This window comes from Megascapheus bottae, chromosome X (assembly GCF_031878675.1).
Source record: "Megascapheus bottae isolate mThoBot1 chromosome X, mThoBot2.hap1, whole genome shotgun sequence".
NCBI lineage: Eukaryota > Metazoa > Chordata > Mammalia > Rodentia > Geomyidae > Megascapheus > Megascapheus bottae.
Window position 1 is genome coordinate 90,122,092 of NC_143547.1, and position 11,855 is coordinate 90,133,946.

The window sequence follows — 11,855 nt, forward strand, 5'->3', positions numbered from 1 at the left end:
CTTAGGGTCCTTAACTTCAATTGCAGAATAAGAATTTCTGGACAAGTCACCATGGTAAGAAAACTTGGCAGAGATTTATTGAGTGAAAAACATACAGGCAATCAGACAAGGAGCAGACAAACAGAAAGGTAGGGGTACATTCTGACAGAGTCTGGGTGCTCTCATAGCTAGATAGAGACAAGGAGACACAGAGAGAGGCATTGAAAGAGAGACACACGGATTCCTGGACTGCTAGGGGTATGGATAGGGTAAAGGCCAGGGATCTGGCTTCAGTGTTATGCGAACATAGGTGCTTTGCCTTCATTCTAATCACATCCACCTAGTGTTACTTTCTGAGTTTCCAGGAAAGAATGCATCCGGCCATAAAACAGAGGCTTATCCTTGCGACAAGAAGGCACTGCATTTTGGGCAGGTAGCTTAAGTTTCCTCAGCCAGGCATACATTCTGTCAGTCAGCTGTTAAATTGGGTGAGATATGCATCCCTCAGGAAGAAAGGCATTCTGTTGTCTCTCTTTGAAACAAAGATAGCACTTCTATATTTCTAAATAACATTTTTCACTTGCCTTCACCACGCCTCAGTTTCCTTATGGGATCTTGCTTCATTTCCCCCAAAATGACTTTTATTCCTTAATCTTAAGGGAAATATATAAAGAAATATCTCCCATATTTGCTGTTAGCTGATCAATTCTTACTTTCCCTTCACCTAGCCAGCTTCAGCATGGCATAAAGGTGCCGAAGCTAGTCCAGGCCTACATAGGGTAAGGGTAGGAGGCAGGGTCTCAGGAATCTCCCTGTCCCTTGTACTGGACAGAATGGTAGAGTAACCTTTCAGCCAACTTCCTGCCCCCTGTCTCCAGGGATTCAGGCAACACCATCATCCTACCAGGAAAACAATAAGCTAGATTTTCATTCTCCATATGCAAAGCTCACCTATAGCTATGCAAATGCATTCAATGAATAGTCTCTCTCACCTGCAGGCTTTTCAGCACTGAGTTGAGAATTCCCTCCTCCCAGCAGGAGGTACCAGGATGGCTGCTAGAAGTTACTTAGACTCAGCCTCTCAACTTCATTAAAATCTAATTGTCAAGGAAGTTACTACTCTGTGATAAAACTTGCTAAACACTCAGGAAATCAAAATTCTCTGTGTTAAATGCCAGGAGAAAAGTGAACCCCAGATTTTTTAGGAGCTGAGAAAACACCATTTTTTAACATCTTTTTTTTTGCCAGTCCTGGGCTTGGGCTCAGGGCTTGTGCACTGTCCTTGGACTTTCTCAAGGCTAGAGCTCTACCACTTGAGCCTCAGCACCATTCTGGCTTTTTGCTATGTATGTGGGGTACCGAGGAATCGAACCCGGGTCTTCGTGCATGCTAGGCAAGCACTCTACCACTAGGCCAAACTCCTGGCCCCCAAACATCTTTTTTTTAAAAGCATGAAATGTTAATTTTCTGAACAAGGGTGTTTATGCCATTGAAGATAGCTCATGCCTCCATACCCCATTCCCCCCAAAAAATAACAAACTGAAGAATACCTGCCTTTTTTACTAACTTTTTCATTTTCATTTTTATGTGTTTCTGTTTTTTTGTCATTTTACCTCCACCTTTCTTTTTAATGTTATGATTCTCTCCATTTTTTAAATTGATACAGTCACCTGCTTTTTAATCTGTTGGTTATTAACCCTAGTATTTCTTGTATAAGAACTCACAATTGTGTGGGGTCTCCCCCTACCTTTTTTCTTGTTTTTCTTTTTTTTGTTTATTTTTACTTTTTAAAAATTTTTATCGTTGATCTCTTCTGTATATACCTTCCTCTTTTCTTTATATATTCTTCTTACTACTCTTCTTATTTTCTTAAGTTTTATCTTATTTTGTCTAAACTTTGTAATCAAATATTTTACCTTTCTATTACCTTAGGTCAGTTGTCCTTACGCTATCCCATTTCGTCATTACTATATTAATATTACACTCCTACATTACTCTTTTATTACTTTATGTCTTGTCTTTCATACTATTTCTATCTCTGGTGCTCTGTTCACCCTTCAACTTTTATAATGCATGGATCTACAGTTGATGGTTGTTGAGCAATACTGTATAGCTAGGTGTTCAATTATACTGTAGGTCCACAGGGACTTAAATACAAAAGAGATTGGATTGGGGGGGTTGGTCATAAAATGGTGACCGGTGGTGGTATTAGTTTTGTCTGTAAGTGCACAAAAAGAGAGAGAGAGTGATAATACCAATCTAAAATAGTGAAAGAATTAACAAAATTGACAAACCCTTAGCAAATCTTACCAAAAAAAGAAGAGAGCATATCGACATAAACAAAATCGCAGACAAAAATGGTTAAATCACGACAGATTACCAAGATCCAGAATATCATGAGGGAATACTTCTCAAACCTTTACACCAACAAATTTGAGAATCTAGAAGAAATGGATGAATTCCTAGCCAATATTAACATACCCACACTGAACCAAGAAGAACTAACCCAACTCAACAGGCTATTTCAAGCTCTGAAATAGAAATGGCAATAAGAGAACTTCCACCTAAGAAAAGCCCAGGGCCAGATGGATTCACAGCTGAATTCTATAAGGTCTTCAAAGCAGAGCTCACACCAATACTCCTCAAGCTCTTCAACGAAATTGAAAACGAAGGTTCTTTACCAAACTCATTCTATGAAGCCAATATAACCCTCATCCTCAAACCAGACAGAGATTCATCAAAGAAAGAGAACTATAGACCTATTTCTTTGATGAACATCGATGCAAAACTTCTCAACAAAATACTGGCCAACCGTCTACAACAACTCATCAAAAAAATTATACACTATGATCAAACAGGATTCATCACAGGGAGGCAAAGCTGGTTCAACATATGCAAATCAATTAACATAATTCAACACATCAACAGGAGAAAGGACAAAAATCACATGATTGTCTCAATAGATGCAGAAAAGGCATTTGACAAGATCCAACACCCCTTTATGTTAAAAGCTCTGGAGAAACTAGGAATCCATGGAACATTCCTCAATATAATAAAGACTGTGTATGACAAACCCACAGCTAGTATTATACTTAATGGCGAAAATCGAAAGCCATTCCCTCTAAAATCAGGAATGAGACAAGGATGCCCACTCTCTCCACTCCTCTTCAACATAGTATTAGAATTCCTAGCCAGTGCAATAAAGCAAGAAGCAAGCATAAAGGGGATCCAAATAGGGAAAGAGGAAGTAAAACTATCCCTCTTTGCAGATGACATGATTCTGTATTTAAAGAATCTTAGACTCTACTCCCAAGCTCCTTGAACTGATTCAAAACTTTGGAAGAGTAGCAGGCTATAAAATCAACCCTCAAAAATCAACTGCCTTCTTTTACGCCAACAGTGAGAGGAACGAGGCAATAATCAGGAAAGGAACTCCTTTTGCAATAGCCTCAACGAAAATAAAGTACCTAGGAATTAGCTTAACTAAGAATGTAAAGGAACTTTTTGATGAAAACTTTAAAACACTAAAAAAGGAAATTAAAGCAGAACTAAGGAAATGGAAAAACCTCCCATACTCCTGGATTGGAAGAATCAACATTGTGAAAATGACAATCTTGCTAAGGGCTATCTACAAATTCAACGCAATACCCATCAATATCCCAATGTCATTGTTTAAAGAAATAGAAGAGGCAATCCAAAATTTCATATGGAATAATAAAAGACCCCGTATAGCAAAAACACTTCTTAGCACAAATAACAGTGCCGGAGGAATTTCAATTCCAAACTTTAGGCTCTATTACAGAGCTATAATTATCAAAACAGCTGGGTACTGGCACAAGAACAGGCCTGAAGACCAATGGAATAGAACTGAGGACCCAGATATTAAACCACAGACCTACAGCCACCTAATCTTTGACAAGAGAGCCAAAAAAATAGAATGGAAGAAAGATAGACTCTTCAACAAGTTGTGCTGGCAGAACTGGTTAAGCACCTGCAGAAAACTAAAGTTGGATCCTTCTTTGTCACCCTGCACTAGAATTAACTCCAAATGGATCAAAGACCTGGAAGTAAAAGCTGACACACTGAAAACTTTACAAGAAGGAATAGGAGATACACTAGGCCTCCTTGGCACAGGTCGAAACTTTCTTAATAACGACCAAGAATCACAGCAAATAAGAGAAAGGCTGGATAAGTGGGACTGCATTAAACTGCAGAGCTTTTGTATGGCAAAGGACATAGCTAGTAAATCAATTAGGAAGCCTACAGAGTGGGGGAAGATCTTCACCAACCAAACAACAGACAAAGGCCTCATATCTAAAATATATCAACAGCTCAAAAAATTGAATTACTCCAAAACTAATCTCCAAAGTAACAACCATACCATTAAAAAATGGGCCAAAGTCTTAAAGAGAGTCTTCTCTGAAGAAGAAACAAAAATGGCCTATAGACACATGAAGAAATGCTCAACATCTCTGGTCATAAAAGAAATGCCAATCAAAACAACTCTAAGATTCCACCTCACTCCAGTTAGAATGGCCAGGATCAGAAAAACTAGTAACAACAGATGCTGGAGGGGATGTGGCCAGGAGGGACCTCTACTACACTGTTGGTGGGAGTGCAAACTCGTTCCACTATGGAAAGCAGTATGGCAGTTCCTCAAAAGACTAAACATAGAGCTCTCCTATGACCCAGCAATTCCACTACTTGGCATTTACCCAACCATCCAGAAACTAGGCCATACTAAATCCACTAGCACAACAATGTTCATTGCAGCATTATTCACCATAGCAAAAATATGGAACCAACCTAGATGTCCCTCAGTTGATGAGTGGATCAACAAGTTGTGGTATTTGTACACAATGGAATTCTATGCTGCTGTCAGAAAAAACAACATCGCCCCATTTGTTAGGAAATGGAAAGTCTTAGAAAAAAATCATATTAAGTGAAGTAAGCCAGACTTAAAGGAACTTAGGCTCAATGGTTTCCCTCATTTGTCCTAATCAGTAGAAACCTTGGGCTCTCCTAGCAGAGATCTGCAATAGAGCAAAACCTTGATACATAAGGCCATATGGTATGAAGCTAATTGAAAAGACCTCCAGGATATTAAAACAAAAGCCATATAACGAATGATTGTTGTCCTTAATATACTATGTTATCTCTCATCTCTTTTGCTGTCCCTTGGTTATCTCATATTGTTACAGTATCTCACTTTGTTATCTGATATATTGGATTTATTTGTATTTGGTTATTAGAAATTGGATAGGGAAGGGGGGGCAAAACCAAGACGGGGGGTGGTTGAGGAGGGGAGGGTAATGGGGACCAAGACATGTGAAAGGGTATCAATATATGTGAATTAATACACCTTCTATCTGGCAAAAATCATGTAACCCTTTTATTAATTACAATAAAAATATATATAATAAAATTTTTTAAAAAGATACTTTTATTCTTAAAAAATAAAATTAGTGAACTTCTATTGTCTGGCCAGGTAAAGAGCTCTAGGTTGGTTCTATCTTAAAAATTGTAATCTTGTGCAGTATTAATCTTGCTCCCATTTTCAAATAGGCAGAACAAGAAACTCAGGAAAAATGGCAAATCAAGGAATAGCATCTCCCACCCAATATGAACAGGCAATGGAGCAGTCAGTGGCAAAACTAGAGGACAGTCCTCTAAATGCTATGCAAATGCAACTGATAAAATAAACTTCAAACTAAAGTTGAGAAAAGATAGAGGACGTTATTACATACTAATAAAGGGATCTCTCCTCCAGGTGGGCATAACCATCCTAAATATCTACACACCTAATCCCGGAGCTCCGAACTTCATCAAGCAAACTTTACTTTCACTAAACCCACACATACATCGAAACACAGTGATGGCTGGTGTTTTTAACACACCACTCTCACCTATGGACAAATCAACCAGGCAAAATGTCAACAGAGAAACTTCAGGATTGAACAACTGTATAGGCCAACTGGATCTAACAGACATCTGCCGATTATTTCATGCAGCAACATTACAATATATGTCTTTTTCAGCAGCACATGGAACATTTTCCAAATTAGACCACATTTTAGGGCATAAACCAAACCTGTGCAGATTCAGAAACACTGAAATTATTCCCTGCATTCTCTCAGATAACAAAGGCATCAAATTGGAACTGAACTCCAATCTCCACCAATGAAAACCCTGTAACTCATGGAGATTGAACAACACATTGTTGAATCACCAATGGGTCATTGAGGAGATCAGAACAGAAATTCAACAGTTTATGAAATTTAACAAAAAGAGCACACAAAATACCAGCTCCTTTGGGACACAGCCAAGGCAGTACTCAGAAGAAAATTTATAGCTCTGAGTGCTTACAATAACAAATTGGAAAAAATCACAAACCAACAATCTAATATCGCACCTTAAGCTCTTGGAAAAAGAGCAACAAACCAACCTCAATCCCAGTAGAAGGAAACAAATTATTAAAATCAAAGAAGAATTAAATGAATTGGAGTCCAAAGAAAGTATAGAAAGAATCAACAAAACAAGGAGTTGGTTCTTTGAAAAAACTAACAAAATTAACAGACCCTTAGCAAATCTTACCAAAAAAAGAAGGGAGCATATCGAAATAAACAAAATCACAGATGAGAAATTACCAGGATCCATAGCATCATGAGGGAATACTTCTCAAACCTTTATGTTAACAAATTTGAGAATGTACAAGAAATGGATGAATTTCTAGCCAATATTATCATACCCTCACTGAACCAAGAAGACCTAATCCAACTAAACAGACCTCTTTCAAGCACTGAAATAGAAATGGAATAAGAACCTTCTATCCAAGAAAAGTCCAGGGCCGGATGGATTCACAGCTGAATTCTATAAGGTCTTCAAAACAGAGCTCACACCAATACTCCTCAAGCTCTTCAACAAAATGGAAAACGAAGGCCCTTTACCAAACTCATTCTACAAAACCTCATCCCCAAACCAGACAGAGATTCTTCAAAGAAAGAGAATTATAGACCCATTTCTTTGATGGATATTGATGCAAAACTTATCAACGAAATACTGGCCAACTGTCTTCAGCAACTCATCAAAAAATTATACACTATGATCAAACAGGATTCATCACAGGACTGCAAACCTTTGGTTCAACTTAGTCAAATCAATTAATATAATTCAACACATCAACAGGAGAAAGGACAAGAAACACACAATTGTCTCAATAGATACAGAAAAGGCATTTGACAAGATCCAACAACCCTTTATGCTAAAAGCTCTGGAGAAACTAGGAATCCATGGAACATTCCTCAGTACAATAAAGGCTGTGTATGGCAAACCCACAGCTAGCATTATACTTAATAGCGAAAAGCTAAAGCCATTTCCTGTAAAATCAGGAACAAGACAAGAATGCTCACTCCTCTTTAACATAGTATTAGAATTCCTAGCCAGAGCAATAAGGCAAGAAGCAAACATAAGGGAGATGCAAATAGGGAAAGAGGAAGCGAAACTTTCCTTCTTGCACATGACATGATTCTGTATTTAAAGAAACCTATAGACTCCACTCTCAAGCTGCTTGAGCTGATTCAAAACTTTGGCAAGGTAGCAGGGTATAAAATTAACCCTCAAAAATCAGCTGCCTTCCTATATGCCAACAATGAGAGGAAGCAGCTCCTTTTGCAATAGCCTCAAAGAAAATAAAGTACCTAGGAATTAACTAAGAATGTAAAGGACCTTTTTGATGAAAACTTTAAAACCCTGGAAAAGGAAATTAAAGCAGAACTGAGGAAATGGAAAAACCTCCCATGCTCCTGGATTGGAAGAATCAACATCGTGAAAATGACAATCTTGCCAAGGGCTATCTACAAATTCAATGCAATACCAATGTCATTCTTTAAAGAAATAGAAGAGGTAATCCAAAATTTCATATGGAATAATAAAAGACCCCGTATAGCAAAAACACTTCTTAGCAGAAATAACAGCACAGGAGGAATTCCAATACCAAACTTTATACTCTATTGCAGAGTTATAGTGACCAAAGCAGCTTGGTACTAGCACAAGAACAGGCCTGAAGACCAATGGAATAGAACTGAGGACCCAGATATTAACCCACAGACCTATGGAACCATCTAATTTTTGATACTGGAGCCAAAATTATAATTGAAGAAAGACAGCCTCTTCAAGAAGTGGTGCTGGCAGAATTGGCTAAGCTCCTAGAGGCAACTAAAGTTGGATCCTTCTTTGTCACCCTGCCCCAGGATGAACTCCAAATGGATCAAAGACCTCAAGGTAAAAGCAGATACACTGAAAACTTTACAAGAACGAATAGGAGATACTCTAGGCCTCCTTGGCACAGGTCACAACTTTCTTAATAAGGACCCAGAAACACAACAAATAAAAGAAAGTCTGGATAAGTGGGACTGCATTAAACTGCAGAGCTTTTGTATGGCAAAGCACATAGCTAGCAAATTAACTAGAAAGCCTACGGAGTGGGAGAAGATCTTCACTAACCATACAATGGACAAAGGTGTCATATCTAAAATATATCAACAGCTCAAAAAATTGAATCACTCCAAAACTAATCTGCAAAGAAACAACCATCCCATTAAAAGATGGGCCAAAGATTTAGAGTCTTCTCTGAAGAAGAAATAAGAATGGCCTATAGACACATGAAGAAACGCGCGATATCTCTGGCCATAAAAGCAATGCAAATCAAAACAACTCAAGATTTCACCTCACTCTAGTTAGAATGGCCAGGATCAAGAAATCTAATAACAGATGCTGGAGGGATCACTACTACACTGTTGGTGGGAGTGCAAACTCCTTCAACCACTATGGAAAGCAGTATGACAGTTCCTCAAAAGACTAAACATAGAGCTTCCTATGATCCAGCAATTCTACTATTTGGCTTTTACCCAACTGTCCAGAAACAAGGAAATACTAAATCCAGTAGCACAATGATGTTCATTGCAGCACTATTTACTATAGCAAAGATATGGAACCAACCCAGATGCCCCTCAGTTGATGAGTGGATCAACAAGATGTGGTATTTATACACAATGGAATTCTATGCTGCTGCCAGAAAGAACAATATAGCCCCATTTGTTAGGAAATGGAAAGACTTAGAAATAATCATATTAAGTGAAGTAAGCCAGACTCAAAGGAACTTAGGCTCAATGGTTTCTCTCATTTGTCATAATCAGTATAAACCTTGGGCTCTCCTAGCAGAGATTTACAATAGAATAAAACCTACATACCTAAGGCCATATAGTTTGAGGCTAAATGAAAGGACCTCCAAGGACCTCCACCATACAGAAACAAAACCCTATCATAAGTGATTGTTTTCCTTAATGTACTATGTTATCTGTCATCTCTTTTGCTGTCCTTTGGTTAGTCATATTGGTACAGTATTTCACCTTGTTATCTGATATATTGTATCTATGCGTATTTGGTTATTTGAAATCGGATAGGGAAGAGGGGAAAACAAGATGATGGGTGGGGGGAGGGAAATGGAGAAGAAGACATGAGAAAGGGTATCAATGTTGGTGAAGTAATGCACCTTCTATCTGATGAATATAATGTAACCCTTCTATTAATTACAATAAAAATATATGAAAAAAAAAAGAAATGAAGGACCGGGAGTTTTGCCTAGTAGTAGAGTGCTTTGCTAGCATTCAAAAAGACCTGGGCTTGATTCCTCCACAGCACATAAATAGAAAAGGCTGGAAATGGTGCTGAGGCTCAAATGGTAGAACTCTCACCTTGAGAAAGTCCACGGACAGATTTCAGGCCATGAGCTCAAGTCCAGGACTGGCAAAAAAGAAAAAAGAAAAGAAAAGAAAAGTCTGGCATGGTGCTCATGTCTGTAATCCTAGCTACGCAGGAGGCTGACATCTGAGGGTCACGGTTCAAAGCCAGCCCCACACTAAACCCTAAGATCCTGAGACTCTTCAATTAGCCATCAGAAAACCATAAGTGACGCTGTGGCTCAAGGGGTAGGGCGTTAGACTTCAGGTGAAGAGTTCTGGGACAGTGCCCAGATCCAGAGTTCAAGCCCCACAACTGACCAAAACAAAAGAAGAAAAGAAATGAAAGAAAAGGACCTGAGCGGCCACCTGGAAGACTTTGTCTCCTTTGGCTCGATCTCCGTGTCCCTGCCTCCATGGCTAGTCAGTTGCAGGGGACCCAGCAGCTGCTGCAGGCCGAGAAGCATGCAGCCGAGAAGGTGTCCTAGGCTAGCAAGCAAAAGAACCGAAGGCTGAAGCAGACCAAAGAAGAAGCCCAGGCTGAAATTGAACAGTCCCGCCTGCAGAGTGAGAAAGAGTTCAAGGCTAAGGAAACTGTGGCACTGGAATCCCAAGGCAGTTGCAGCAGCGAGGTGAAGAAGATCAATGAAAAGATGACCTTCCTCCAGACTTACTTCCAGCAGAACAGGGAGGAAGTTCTAGAAAACCTCTTGGCTTTTGTGCGCTTCATCTAGCCAGAAATCCACAAGAACTACCGCATAAATGGATAGGACCAGAGAAGGAGCCTTTCTATGGGTTGGTGTGGTTAGATGCCTGTCCTCATGGACAATGGAGTGCTAGCCCAGCTCAGTTCTGTTCTATGAAAGACGTTAAATGATTTGAGTGCTGTAGTAGGTCCGTTTACTTTTTGCAGAGTAGCCATTCTAGCTTCTTTGTATACATTTAGTATTTATCCAAAGGTTCATCTTTATAACTCTTTGATTTCTTAGGAATTTAATGAATATATGTTGTCTGTTTTCGCATGCCTTTCAGCTCAAGAAATGTGTTAGTGTCACCTTTTTCCTTTCTTAGATCTTGACAGGATCAAACAAAAAATTATAATTTTTGAAGAAAGAAAGGTATTAATTTTTTCCTTACATTTTCTTTAGGGTCAGGGGCTTTATCTATGAAAAAGTAGTAAGTACTTATTTGTAACTTGTACAAAGCAGCAGCCTGCCTTAAAACAGTCTATTCTGTCTAAATGTTAGAGCATTGAATACTAATGCACTAGTTTAGGCTATTGTTAGTTTACCTTAAAATGACTGGATGACAGAATTTAAGAACTTATGACATGTTACTTGGTGTACTGATAATCATTTAAGAGTAAAACTTTTATCATGTTAAAAAATAAATGAAAGAATGGACAATGGAGGAAATGAAGAAGCCATGAACACATGCTGATTTACTTTCTCATGTATATGAAAGGGCACTATTAGAAGGGAAGTAGTTTCATTTCAAATTTGCTTGTTTGGATAATGAGTAAGTTGATATTTTCAAGTTTTCAGGATTGGCTCCCCAGACTTCTAAATTTAGCAGATCAGGACAAGTAAATACAAACTTAGATCTGATACGCCATTTCAGTAAGTTAGCAGCACACAAAATCAAGATACAAAAATCAGTAACTTTCCATACTATATGCAGGGCAACAATGAAATCAAGGAAACTGTTTTCACAATAGCCTCAAAAGTGCCTACGAACAAACTTAAGGTAGAAAGACCTTTATAATGAAAAATATAAACATTAAGGAATCCAACTGAAGAATAAAGAGGATGGAAAGATGTTCCATATGGGTTCATAGACTGAGAAAATTAAATTTGTGCAAATGCCTGTTCTATCAAAAATAATCTACAGATTCAATGTAATGTTATTCTTTAAAGAAATATAAAAATAAATCCTAAGGTTTATTTGCTGACATATTTGCTGACATAAAAGATCCAAATCGTTAATGCAATCCTGAGCCAAAAGAACAATGCTGTAAGTCTCACCATATATGATTTCAAATTTTACTGCAGAAACATAGTAACAAAAACAGCATGCTACTGGAAAAAAAAAAACATACACCGAGACCAACGGGTTAGAATAGTAGATGCAGAAATAAGT

General features: G+C 38.3%; 1 pseudogene; it reads left to right on the forward strand.

Annotated features, from left to right (window-relative positions):
* The first annotated feature begins 10,132 nt into the window (after window positions 1–10,132).
* LOC150041544 (V-type proton ATPase subunit G 1 pseudogene) lies at window positions 10,133–10,486 on the forward strand (annotated as a pseudogene).
* The last annotated feature ends 1,369 nt before the right edge of the window (window positions 10,487–11,855 follow it).